At 43.2% G+C, this 10,609-nt stretch overlaps 1 long non-coding RNA gene across 1 annotated transcript in view; it reads left to right on the plus strand.

The window, feature by feature from the left end:
- The window catches only part of LOC123579439, a 12,223-nt gene extending 1,773 nt beyond the window's left edge, over window positions 1-10,450 (plus strand). The window contains exon 2 of the long non-coding RNA XR_006702770.1: window positions 9,459-10,450. This is a non-coding gene — a long non-coding RNA (uncharacterized LOC123579439). The remainder of the gene's footprint in view (window positions 1-9,458) is intronic.
- Window positions 10,451-10,609: the final 159 nt, after the last annotated feature.

Consider the following 10,609-nt stretch of genomic DNA (forward strand, 5'->3'; position numbering starts at 1 on the left):
GAGCAACTGAAACTCTCATACGCTTCTACAGAAATTGTAAAATGGCACGATTGGTTTGCATGTTTGGCAATTTCTCAGGAAGTTAAACCTACACCTACTCTTTGACCCAGCACATCTCCCAGTTACTATCCAAGAGTAATGGAACATATATCCACAAAAAGACTTGTACACAAATGTTTATAACAGACTTAGTCAAAATGGCCCCAAATTGGAAACAACCCAAATATCCATCAACAGGAGAATGGATAAACTATAGTATGTTTATTCAATGGACTGTTACACGACTCAGCAGTAAAAAGGAATAAACTACACATGATGAAGTAGATGAATTTTAGAGACATTGTGTTGAAGGAAAGATGTCAGACATGAGAGATGATTGCTGTAGGATCCATTTATATGCAAGTCAAGAATAGGAGAAATGAAATCTATGGTGAGAACAGTCAGAACAGTGGTTGCATCTGGAGCGGGGAAGGTTGAGCAGGACACAAGAGAACTTCCTGGGTAATAGAAATGTTCTATATCATGATTGGGGTTCTGGTTACATAGATACATAAATGTGTTAAAACTCAAGGAATCGTATGTTTAAAATGTCACTTCATTGTATATACATTATACTTTTCAATAACATTGATTTAAAAAACAAAAAAGGAATAAAGTACTGATAATACAACAACAGAAATGAGAGCTTTGCCATCTCATAGACATGTTGAGCAAATGAATCCAGACACAAAGTACATAGTACATGACTCCATTTATATAAGTTCAAAACAGGTATGTATATCTAATCTATAGTGATAGAAATCAGAACAGTGGTTGCTGCATTTGGGGGCGGTTAGAATGTTTTCTCAGCTCTTAACGATTCATTGAAACGGAGCATGCACATACTGTGCTACAGAAGTGAGAATGTCAAATGCCATATTGTCTTCCCAAGTGACTGATCTAATTCCCAGCAACTATACCACCAAAGAGTTGAGACAAACTGCATTGTTAATGAGGAGCCATAACCATGGTGTAACTCTATGTTGGGCAGCGCAACCCTGGGGGAGACTGCTAATATGTTTTCTGAGGAATAATGTTCCTTCTGTCCTACTATTTTAACAATTGCCTAAAGAAACAAATAGATTTTGAGGCACCCTTTCCTCAGGATTTTTTATCTCAAACATCTACACAGAAAACTCTCATGAGAAGCAAAAGGAGCAACACCATAAGACTCAATTGTAAGTTCTTTGGAGGCAGAGGATCTTGCTTAGAGCCTTATTGAAGTCTGGGTGCCCACTGTCCTCTTTTGATTGCTATTTCGTTACAAAGTCTGCTGCTCTAGCATTGGGAGGGTGATTCCTACATTGCTTCCACTGAGACACAATTCGTTGTGCTAAATATGGTCTGTAGGGGAATTGAAGTTAGAATTTTTGTTTGCATTGGATTTGTAGGGTGTTTACTGAAATTTTTCTTTAGTTTACCACCCATATCTATTGGAAGGCTGGTGGGCATTTGTTTAGTCCAGGTGAGTGCTCTTAGGGAGGTCTAGGCTGAGGCTCCAGCTGGAACAATGAAATCAGCCAGGCTGTTTTAGAGCACTTCTGGGCAACAGGGCTATCTCTTTCCCTTCAGTTAGCATTTATATTCCAAAAGGAGAATATATTATATTCTTCCAGGAAGAAGCCACTGAGAATCCCACTCTTCTCCAGACCAGAGACCAATAGGAAGGGCACATTGTTCTGAAGCTGTGGACTATACAGCCTCCTGCCCTGAGTCAGATTCAACTAGACTGGGCAATAATAACATAATGCATTAACATTTTTTTAAATGCATCCTACAACAATCTACTTGAAACAGCTAAGTAAATTCTCACATTACTATTGTTATCGCCATTTTACAAGTAAGGAAATAGAGGTGCAGGGAAGTCAACTTTTTCAAGATATGTGGCCTAGTAAGTGGCAAATCTAGGATTTAAATTCAGGGCAACCCAATTTCAGAAAGCACTGGGCAATAAAACCAAAAACTAAGGGCAGAGTGCAGGGCCAGCATTCCTGGGACCCCTTCCTGGGGGTACTTTCTAACTGGCCTTTTGGGCCTGGGTGAGCTTGAACTGTATCTTACATGGAATTGCCTGATCACATGATTATTTTGATTTCATCACTAAACAGTGAGTCCTGTGGGCAGGGACCTTATCTGCTTTGCTCACCGGTGGTTCTCCAGCATCTCACCCAGAGCAAGGGCACAGTAAACAGTTGTTGAATTAGGTAGCGAACGAATCAGTGAATGAACTGGTGATCAATAAGTAACCATCTCTCATGGACACGCCTGCCTCTGTGGCATCATCATTTGTTCTGAGTGAATGGGTGCAGGGATGTTCCCTGCTTGTGCCTGCGGTGGGGGTAAGCCTGATAGGATGGTGGCTCTTCTCTGGGAACTTCTCCTTTTCTTTCTGCATATGGGAAGCAAGGGAGGGGAATGGGAGGAGGGATGCTAGAAGGATTCAGAAAATAACAGGAATAATGGCAGGAGCCAGACTAAGTCTGTATTTGGCCCATAAAAGTCTAATGACTATAATAACAAAAAATATGAATGAAAAAATGAGGATAATTTAAAATTTTTTAAATGTTTTTATTTATTTTTGAAGGAGAGGGAGAGCACGAGCGGGGGAGAAGTAGAGACAGAAGGAGACATAGAATTTGAAGCAGGCTTCAGGCTCTAAGCTGTCAGCACAGAGCCCGATGCAGGGCTCGAACTCACGAACTGTGAGATCATGACCTGAGCCAAAGTCGGACGCTTAACCGACTGAGCCACCCAGGCGAAAATGGGGATAATTTTAAAAGAAAATATGTCAAACATATTCCATGTTTTCATTTGTTGACACATTAACAAAGCAGATTTCCCTATAAAACACACCTTGCAGACAGCTAGGAATTCAGTGATTGAGTAAAACCACTTCCCACTCTTACTGTACTTAACTATGAGGGAGACAGGCGCTGAGCAAGCAGTCCCAAACTTAGACATATTTATATATGAGGCAAATACAGCCTAGCAGTTAAGAATGTGGCCCTGGAGCCAGACTGCCCAGGTGTGAGGACTGGCTTGCTACTTCCTAGCTGTATGTGGTAGGGCAAATTCCTTAACCTCTCTGTTGTGTCTGTTCCTCATCTGTAAGGTAGGAACAATATTTGTTATGAAGAGTTAATAAGTTAATCCATGCAGACCTTTGTTCCTAAAGATTTTATTTGTTTGTTTATGGTAGGCTCCACACTCAGTATGGAGCCCAGTGTGGGGCTTGAACTCACAACCCTGAGATCAAGACCTGAGCTGAGGTCACGAGTCAGATGCTTAACCGACTTAAAGATTTTAAGTAATCTCTACCCCCAACGTGGGGCCCAAACTCACAACTCCAAGAGTCACACGCTCCACTGACTGAGCCAGCCAGGTGCCCCAGTTAATCCAAGTAGACCTTTAAAAGGTTACCTGACACAATGTTCATAAAACAACTACAGGGCATGATGGAAGTTAATGACAGGGGAGTGAGGCATGCCTTCCTGAAGACATGGTTTTTACCACTGAAATAGAAAGGACCAGGAAGGGGCAGAAGAAAGGGAAGGATTGGGAGGGGAGTTCCAAGAAGTATAACCATGGCAGCGGATGCAACTGGTCAGATTGTTGAGGGAGCAGCTTGGGGCGGGGCAAGATTACCCCTCCAGGATCCTCTCCCCAAGCAGGATATCCCAGTCTCCTATGCTCTGAGGGGGGACTTCCAAGAGATCAGGAGTGGAACAGTACATTGGTCCCAGGAAGTGCCCTAGGGTAAAGCAAAAGGAGTGTCCTCCGAGCTCCTTCCATATGGTTCCCTGGCTGCCTGCAGCATTGGAGGGCTCCTGTTTTTAGTTGCCTTCTTTTTCCTCATGCTCATCTTAGCCGCAGTGCTGGAGGTGAAAACCTCTCCACCTCAGCCTTAAGTCCTAGCAGTATCTTTTCACTTTTGTTTTGGCTTTAAAGTGGGCTAGGGGAGGAAATATGATTTTGAGAAATTAAAGAGGGAATTTACAGGATCACCATCTTTTCTGAGACGTAGCCCAGCACAAGGGCAGATTTCAGTGATAGTGGAGCAGAAAGTATGAGGGAGAAAGTAAGACAAGTGAGGCAGATCGGGAGAGCCTAGTACAAATCATTTTACACAGTTTGGGCTTATCTTAAGAAATATGGAGTGTGTATGGGAGGGGATGATCTTAGGCAGAAGAGTGGGCTCAGACTCAAGTATTAGATCATATTGGCTGCCATGTGACAAATGAACTGGAGGAAAACCCAACTGGAGGCAAGAGCACCTGCTGGGAAGTTGATGCGGTAGATATGACAATGGTGATCTAGACCAGGGTGAATTCAAGAAACACCAATTGAACCATATGAAAGTGCCACTTTTATAGGTCGACAATGGTCAAACAGTGCATTTCATTTGGTTTAACATGACAGAAGCTAGAATAGATAGCTGTGGTGGATTAAAGATAGCCACAGATACTTCAAGCTCCTCCCATCAAGAGATCTTTATTTCCCCCCATCTCTGCACCGGCCTTGTGACTTCTTTGACTAAAAGAATGTGACAGAAGTGCACTGGGGAGTTCTGAGCCACGGCTTCAAGGGAACTCACAGCTTCTCCTCTCCTTTCTTGAAACCCAGACCACCTGCCATGCTATGATGGTGAAAGACTGTGGAGGGGCCCAGCTGTGTCAGCTGAGCCCAGACACCAGCCAGAGGCATGCAGCTGCATGAGTGAGCCTGGGAGAGACCAGCAGAGCTACCCAGACTAAGTTGTTTTGAGCCACTGTTTTGGGGCGATGTGTTATATAGCAATGGATGATAGATACAAAAGGACCTTGGGATTATTGGTTGGGGAGCAGGAAGATTCCTGATGAATCCAGATTTCTGGCTTGAGCAATAGACAATTATAGTTCCATTTTGTGAGATCGTTAGAGGGAGAGCCAAAAGCAGAACATGAGTTTTTTGGAGTGATAGTGTTTGGTGGTAGTACAAGATAATGGGTTCAACTTTGGATATGTTGAGTACGGGATTCCTTGAAGGTATCCCAAGTGCAAGTGTCCTGGGGGCAGTTGTTTTTCTAACCCTGGAGCTCACAAATTGGGTCTTGGTATAGATTTTGGAGTTGCCAGCAGAAAGCAAGCTAGAGAAGTGAACAAGATTGCCCACAGAAGAGAAAGAGGAAGAAATGACCCCAAACAGTCCTATGAAGAACAGTCACATATAAGAAGTAAATGAGGGGCGCCTGGGTGGCGCAGTCGGTTAAGCGTCCGACTTCAGCCAGGTCACGATCTCGCGGTCCGGGAGTTCGAGCCCCGCGTCGGGCTCTGGGCTGATGGCTCAGAGCCTGGAGCCTGTTTCCGATTCTGTGTCTCCCTCTCTCTCTGCCCCTCCCCCGTTCATGCTCTGTCTCTCTCTGTCCCAAAAATAAATAAACGTTGAAAAAAAAAATTATAAAAAAAAAAAAAAAGAAGTAAATGAAAAAGGAGCCTAACCAGGAGACTGAGAAATGACCAGAGTGAAGGAAGACCAGTGAGTGTGGTGTGTCACTTTAGTCACCAGAAGACTCGTTAAAAGAAGAGATTGTTATGGTGTTAAATGCTGTTGAGTCAGATATAATTAAAAAGTGTTTTCTGAATTAGCAACATGTAGGTCATTGGTGCCCTTGGTGAAGGCTATTCCCAAGGGGCAGTGGAGGCAGAAGGTGGACTGCAGAGAGATAAGGAATGGGATTCAGTGGGTAGAAGCAACTCCTAGATTTTTGGCCACCAGGGAAAAATGTAAGGCTGGAAGATAAAGAATAGAGGGAGTTTGAATTTAAATAGGAGATAGGTATAAACAATTGGAAATGTCAAGAAGAGTTAATAGATGAACCTTGAAGACATTGTGGTGAAATAAGCGAGTCCCAAAAAGCCAAATACAGTATAACCCTGCTTACATGAAGTACTTAAGAACAGAATCCTAGAAACAGAAAGTAGAATGGTGGTTGTTAGGGGTTAGGGGCAGTGAGTCATGGGGAATTGTTTATTGGGTATGGTTTCAATTTTGCAGGATCCAAAAGAATTATGGAGATAGGTGGTGCTGATGGTTGCACAACGTTATGAATGTTGTAATACCACTGTACAACTGAAAATAGTTCAGATGGTAAATTTTGTTAGGTGTATTTTACCACTCCACACACAAGGAAAAATTGAGGGGAGAGGGAACCAGCTAATGGGGTGGGAGAGGTTGAAAATATGAGAGGGTGTAGATAGAGCAGGTCCTTAAACAGTCACAGGAGAGGGAATTTGGTGCACTGGTAGAGAAATTTAGACAGTAGGGACTTCTCCCATTGTAACAGGAGGGAGAGGGAAGGATAGGTATGATTGGGGGAAGGTCTGGTGGCAGAGGGCTGAGGGCAGTTTTCTGTTGTTTACTCTTGAGTAGGGAGATAATGGGGTTGGAAGTTTGAGGTAAGTGGAAGTCTTAAAATGGTCACTGGACAGAGTGGAAGAGTTAACCAGAAAGGACTAACGAACCATGAGGTTAGCGGTACTGCTGCTGTTTCTGAATTTCCCTCCATGGACGTTAAATATGAAATCAGGTGAATCAAACAACGTAGCATAATCCTACTTGCTTTAGAAATTAAAGCAATGCCAGATCACTGGGACCTGTTCTGTTGTTAAACCTGGACTCAAATGACATTGTTTTATCAGGACAATTTTTGTGCAGATTTAGAAGCTGTTGGTGTCTGAGGGGAACAAAGACCAGAGGACAACACACCTAGCACACTTGACCGAATGCCCGACCAGGGCTGATTCAAGATTCAAGTCCTTTCAAGACTAAGCATGGGGATGTGTGCTCTCAGGGATAAGAATGAGACTACTTGGCTTTTCTCCACTTGGACAATTCCAGTAGAGTGGAAGCCTATGGATGAGGATAGAACAGTACAGTTAGTTGCAAAGACTCACAAAATGTGTACTGGTACTTCCAGAAGAGTTCGGTCTAAACACCCCACCCCCGACACACACAAACACCCCTTCTTATGAGAGAAGCCAACTGTAGCCCTGGGTTATAGATCTGCATGAACAAAAGATCTGCTACCCCTGCCCGAGAGATATCACTAAAGCAGAAATGACATTGATCTGAACCGCTGATCCCCCAAACAGCCACCTATCTCAGACCTCATCTAATGTTTTCCTCCACCTACTCCTATCCCCCATCTTACAACTAGAACTACCATGGAGAAGCCCCTTGCTCCAATGAATACTCAACAGTGGGACAGTTTCTAAGCCAAGGCAGAAGCATCTAGCAACAGGGGCTGGAGAATGAGAAGACATAATGTAGGGATGTGACAAATATCCTCCAAGCAGATCCCCACTTGGCCTGACTTGCAACTAGGTGTTTGAAGCTATTCTGGGAAAGCCCTGTCCCAGATTCAGGATTAGGAAGGCAAGGGACTGGAGCCTCCTAGCATCAGCCCCTCAGGTTCCCTCAGCTCATTTTTAGGAGATGCTACAATCTGAGTCAATCAACAGAATAAAGAACATTTATTCTCAAGCAAAAAAAAAAAAAAAAAGTCAAAATTAGGTAAAACTACAGGGAGTTCCTAAGAACCTGACATCTATGTCTAAGACCAAGAAAAACCTGAAGACCCCTGAAATCTACAAGTTGATGAAGAGGGGCCAAGTCCCTGCTTGCAAAGGCGACAGGCCTGAAATCCTACATGCTGTGTATGAGACTCAACCCTGATGCATCTGTTCTTTCCAGACCTTCCCTTTGGGTTTCTCCCCAGAGTTATTTTGTACAGTGGATCTTTTAGAGCCACAATCCTTTTTGGAATAACAAGTAGGCATGAAACCCTATCATTCTTCCTTTGTGATATCCCTCCAGTCCCATTTCTTCTTTTGTGCTTTTTCAGTACAATCAATGGTATCCTGGCACTTGCTGTGTAATGGGACCAATGCAATCCTCTTCAAACTGTGTTCTCAGATGCCCGCCTTTTCCAGCTCCAATGTATCCTACGTACATCTGCTGGACACTCCTCCCAACCCCACCAATTTCATAACTGCCTTTCTGTGATTTAACAACCTTTAATTCACTACTAAACTCAAATACTGTTCAATCAAGTTTTCGTTTTGTATCAAGACTTTTCTCTGCTTATGTGGCAAGTCTACTGTCCATACTGTCTTTCCAGTATGCTAGGTTTATTCTGGAGAAACTTAGTTTTAATATTACTTTCCCCTGCCTAGGGCACTCTGTCACTTTTCTCTCATAAGCAAACCCCACTCCTTTATGAAATCTTCTCTGGCCTCAGAATTCCTCACCTTCTGAATACTGATGACACTGAAACTGCCTTCATGTTAAATAATAAACAAGATGGAACAAAGGGAGAATACCTGCTTCCAAGACCTATTTGTATTTCTTCCCTAGGACGAGAAAAATTTATGTAAGGACTTTGTATTGGCTGCTGCTTTCTTTCTAATTAGGTAGCCAGTGTTCCCTGGTTTACCAGGAGGAAAAAAAGGAATGTGAGGAGCCCTCTGGCAACTGAGTAGGGCCCTTGGCCTTTGGAGACATTGCAACTGTTTGTGCTGGAGCAGTGTCAACTCTGAAATGGAACAGTAGTATCAGGTGATGACTAGCCTATAAAATCATAGTTGTCTCCACTTAGACATGATCATTAATACCAGCAACCAAAAACATAATGTCTTCTTATACTCGTTAATGTTGTCCTATTAGCATGTACTTCATAATTAAGTTCAATTAACATCAATAACAAATGCATCAACAATTGACTAATTCTTATGCATACAATGAATGACACTCAAAAAAAAAAAGCAATAAAATCCATTGTTTATGGATGATGAACATATCCAGAATCTTCCATTGGGCCAAAAATCTCTTTCTGCTAAGGTTGTTTCTCTACTGTAGGACATATCATTCCATAGATGAGTACTAAAATGAGTAAAAGAAACTCTGTGGACTGAAGCTTACCATGGGCTCAGTACATTTTCAACAGATCACTGATGGCTCAAGATAGCACATGGTCACAGAGGCAGCTGTTGGCCACTGAGCCCTGGAAGCCAAGTTCTGGCAGGGATGAATATGGATTGTGAAGGAATCCATAACAGTGAGTCTTACCTTTTTAAAAGACACTTCTTTGGGAGACCTCTCTGCAGGAAAATGCATTTAAACGCTTCATAGATTCCATGAAACCCATCCAGTGAATTCTTAGGGGTTTGGACCAATTAAGAACTGTTGACCTAGATTTCTACCAGATAACTAGTTATTCCTACTCTTGAATCTGAACCATATCCCTTCCCATTTTGTTTAGATTTAGGGCTACACAGTAGACTGGTTATACATGTTGTGAGAAGGTGGGAGGGGAATCAGCCTGCAGCCATGTGAGGAGTCTATACTCCTTTAATTATTGCCTTTGTTTTTAATTGTTTCAGGGTTGGTCCACAGCACTGCAGGAGGTGGGAGACATAAAATTTCTTCTTACAAGAAGACTCCCAAGGTGGGTCAGAGCTGGCCAGAAGCACAGAGAAGACTCTATAGTCAAATGCCAACTGGGGAAATGTAGTAGGATTAGCAGTCTGTTGGTCTCTGCAGTATCTGTAATGTCAGATTAAGGGAACCATCTGGAGGCTGGCATTGGCCCCTTCCCTTCCCAGGTAACCAATCTGGTCCTAAAACACAGAAACACTTAAAAGGATAATCTGGGATTGGAGCAGTTCTCATCACAGAAAATCCTTCTTCCAAGCCTGGGCCTAGTTCTGTATCAAGGTCAAAGAGCTGGAGAGAAGTCCTTTTCGCTGGAGTTTCAGTTTCATCTCATCTTTGCTCTGTAACTCTGTGGGTACCATCAGCCTTGGCCAGGTAGGAAATGTCGATTACTAGTATTTGCTCTAACTGTTCTACACAAAGATGCTCAGTAAGAAGGAAGCCAAGTCCTTGGCAGTTACTCCTGCCTTACACAGGTAAATGGCTAGTCCATCTAGTCCCTTATTGCATTGTTTGTATTCCAAGAACTGTGAGCTCAGACTTTCAGAATCCCTTTAAAATCAAGACACGAAATATCTGAAATCATTCCCAGCTCTGAGAAATTTGCCTTCTGGGATCTGGAGACAAAGCCAGTATTTGTCACACTATTGCTGATCACTTGTGGAACTGCCTTGACGCTGGTCATTAGCAATTTGAAGCCATAATTTTCATTGAGGATCCAAACCTTAGATCACCTTTTATTTGCCTGGGACTATGAAGGGGTCAAGGTGACACCTGGGATGTAAAAAAGATGCTGCAAGTGCCTGTAAGCCCAGGCTGTGTGGCAAGCTAGGGCCACCACCAACTCTCCACTATGACTTTACCACAGGCCTTACTCAAGCACAGGCAATGGACCCACTGGTAATCAGATGTGCACTATATACAGACTGCACCTGCTGATGAAAACCATGAGGTCGTGGTCCTGCAACACAAACCTGCATACACCAAAAGCCCCAGGTTGGCATTTTGGTCCATGCTGTGGGCAACAGGGCAGACGGGGCTGACAACATTCAGATAAGGTGCCCCACCCCCAGCTCATAGGCCTCATTCCATACTCCAA

This window comes from Leopardus geoffroyi, chromosome E2 (genome assembly GCF_018350155.1).
Source record: "Leopardus geoffroyi isolate Oge1 chromosome E2, O.geoffroyi_Oge1_pat1.0, whole genome shotgun sequence".
Classification (NCBI taxonomy): Eukaryota; Metazoa; Chordata; class Mammalia; order Carnivora; family Felidae; genus Leopardus; species Leopardus geoffroyi.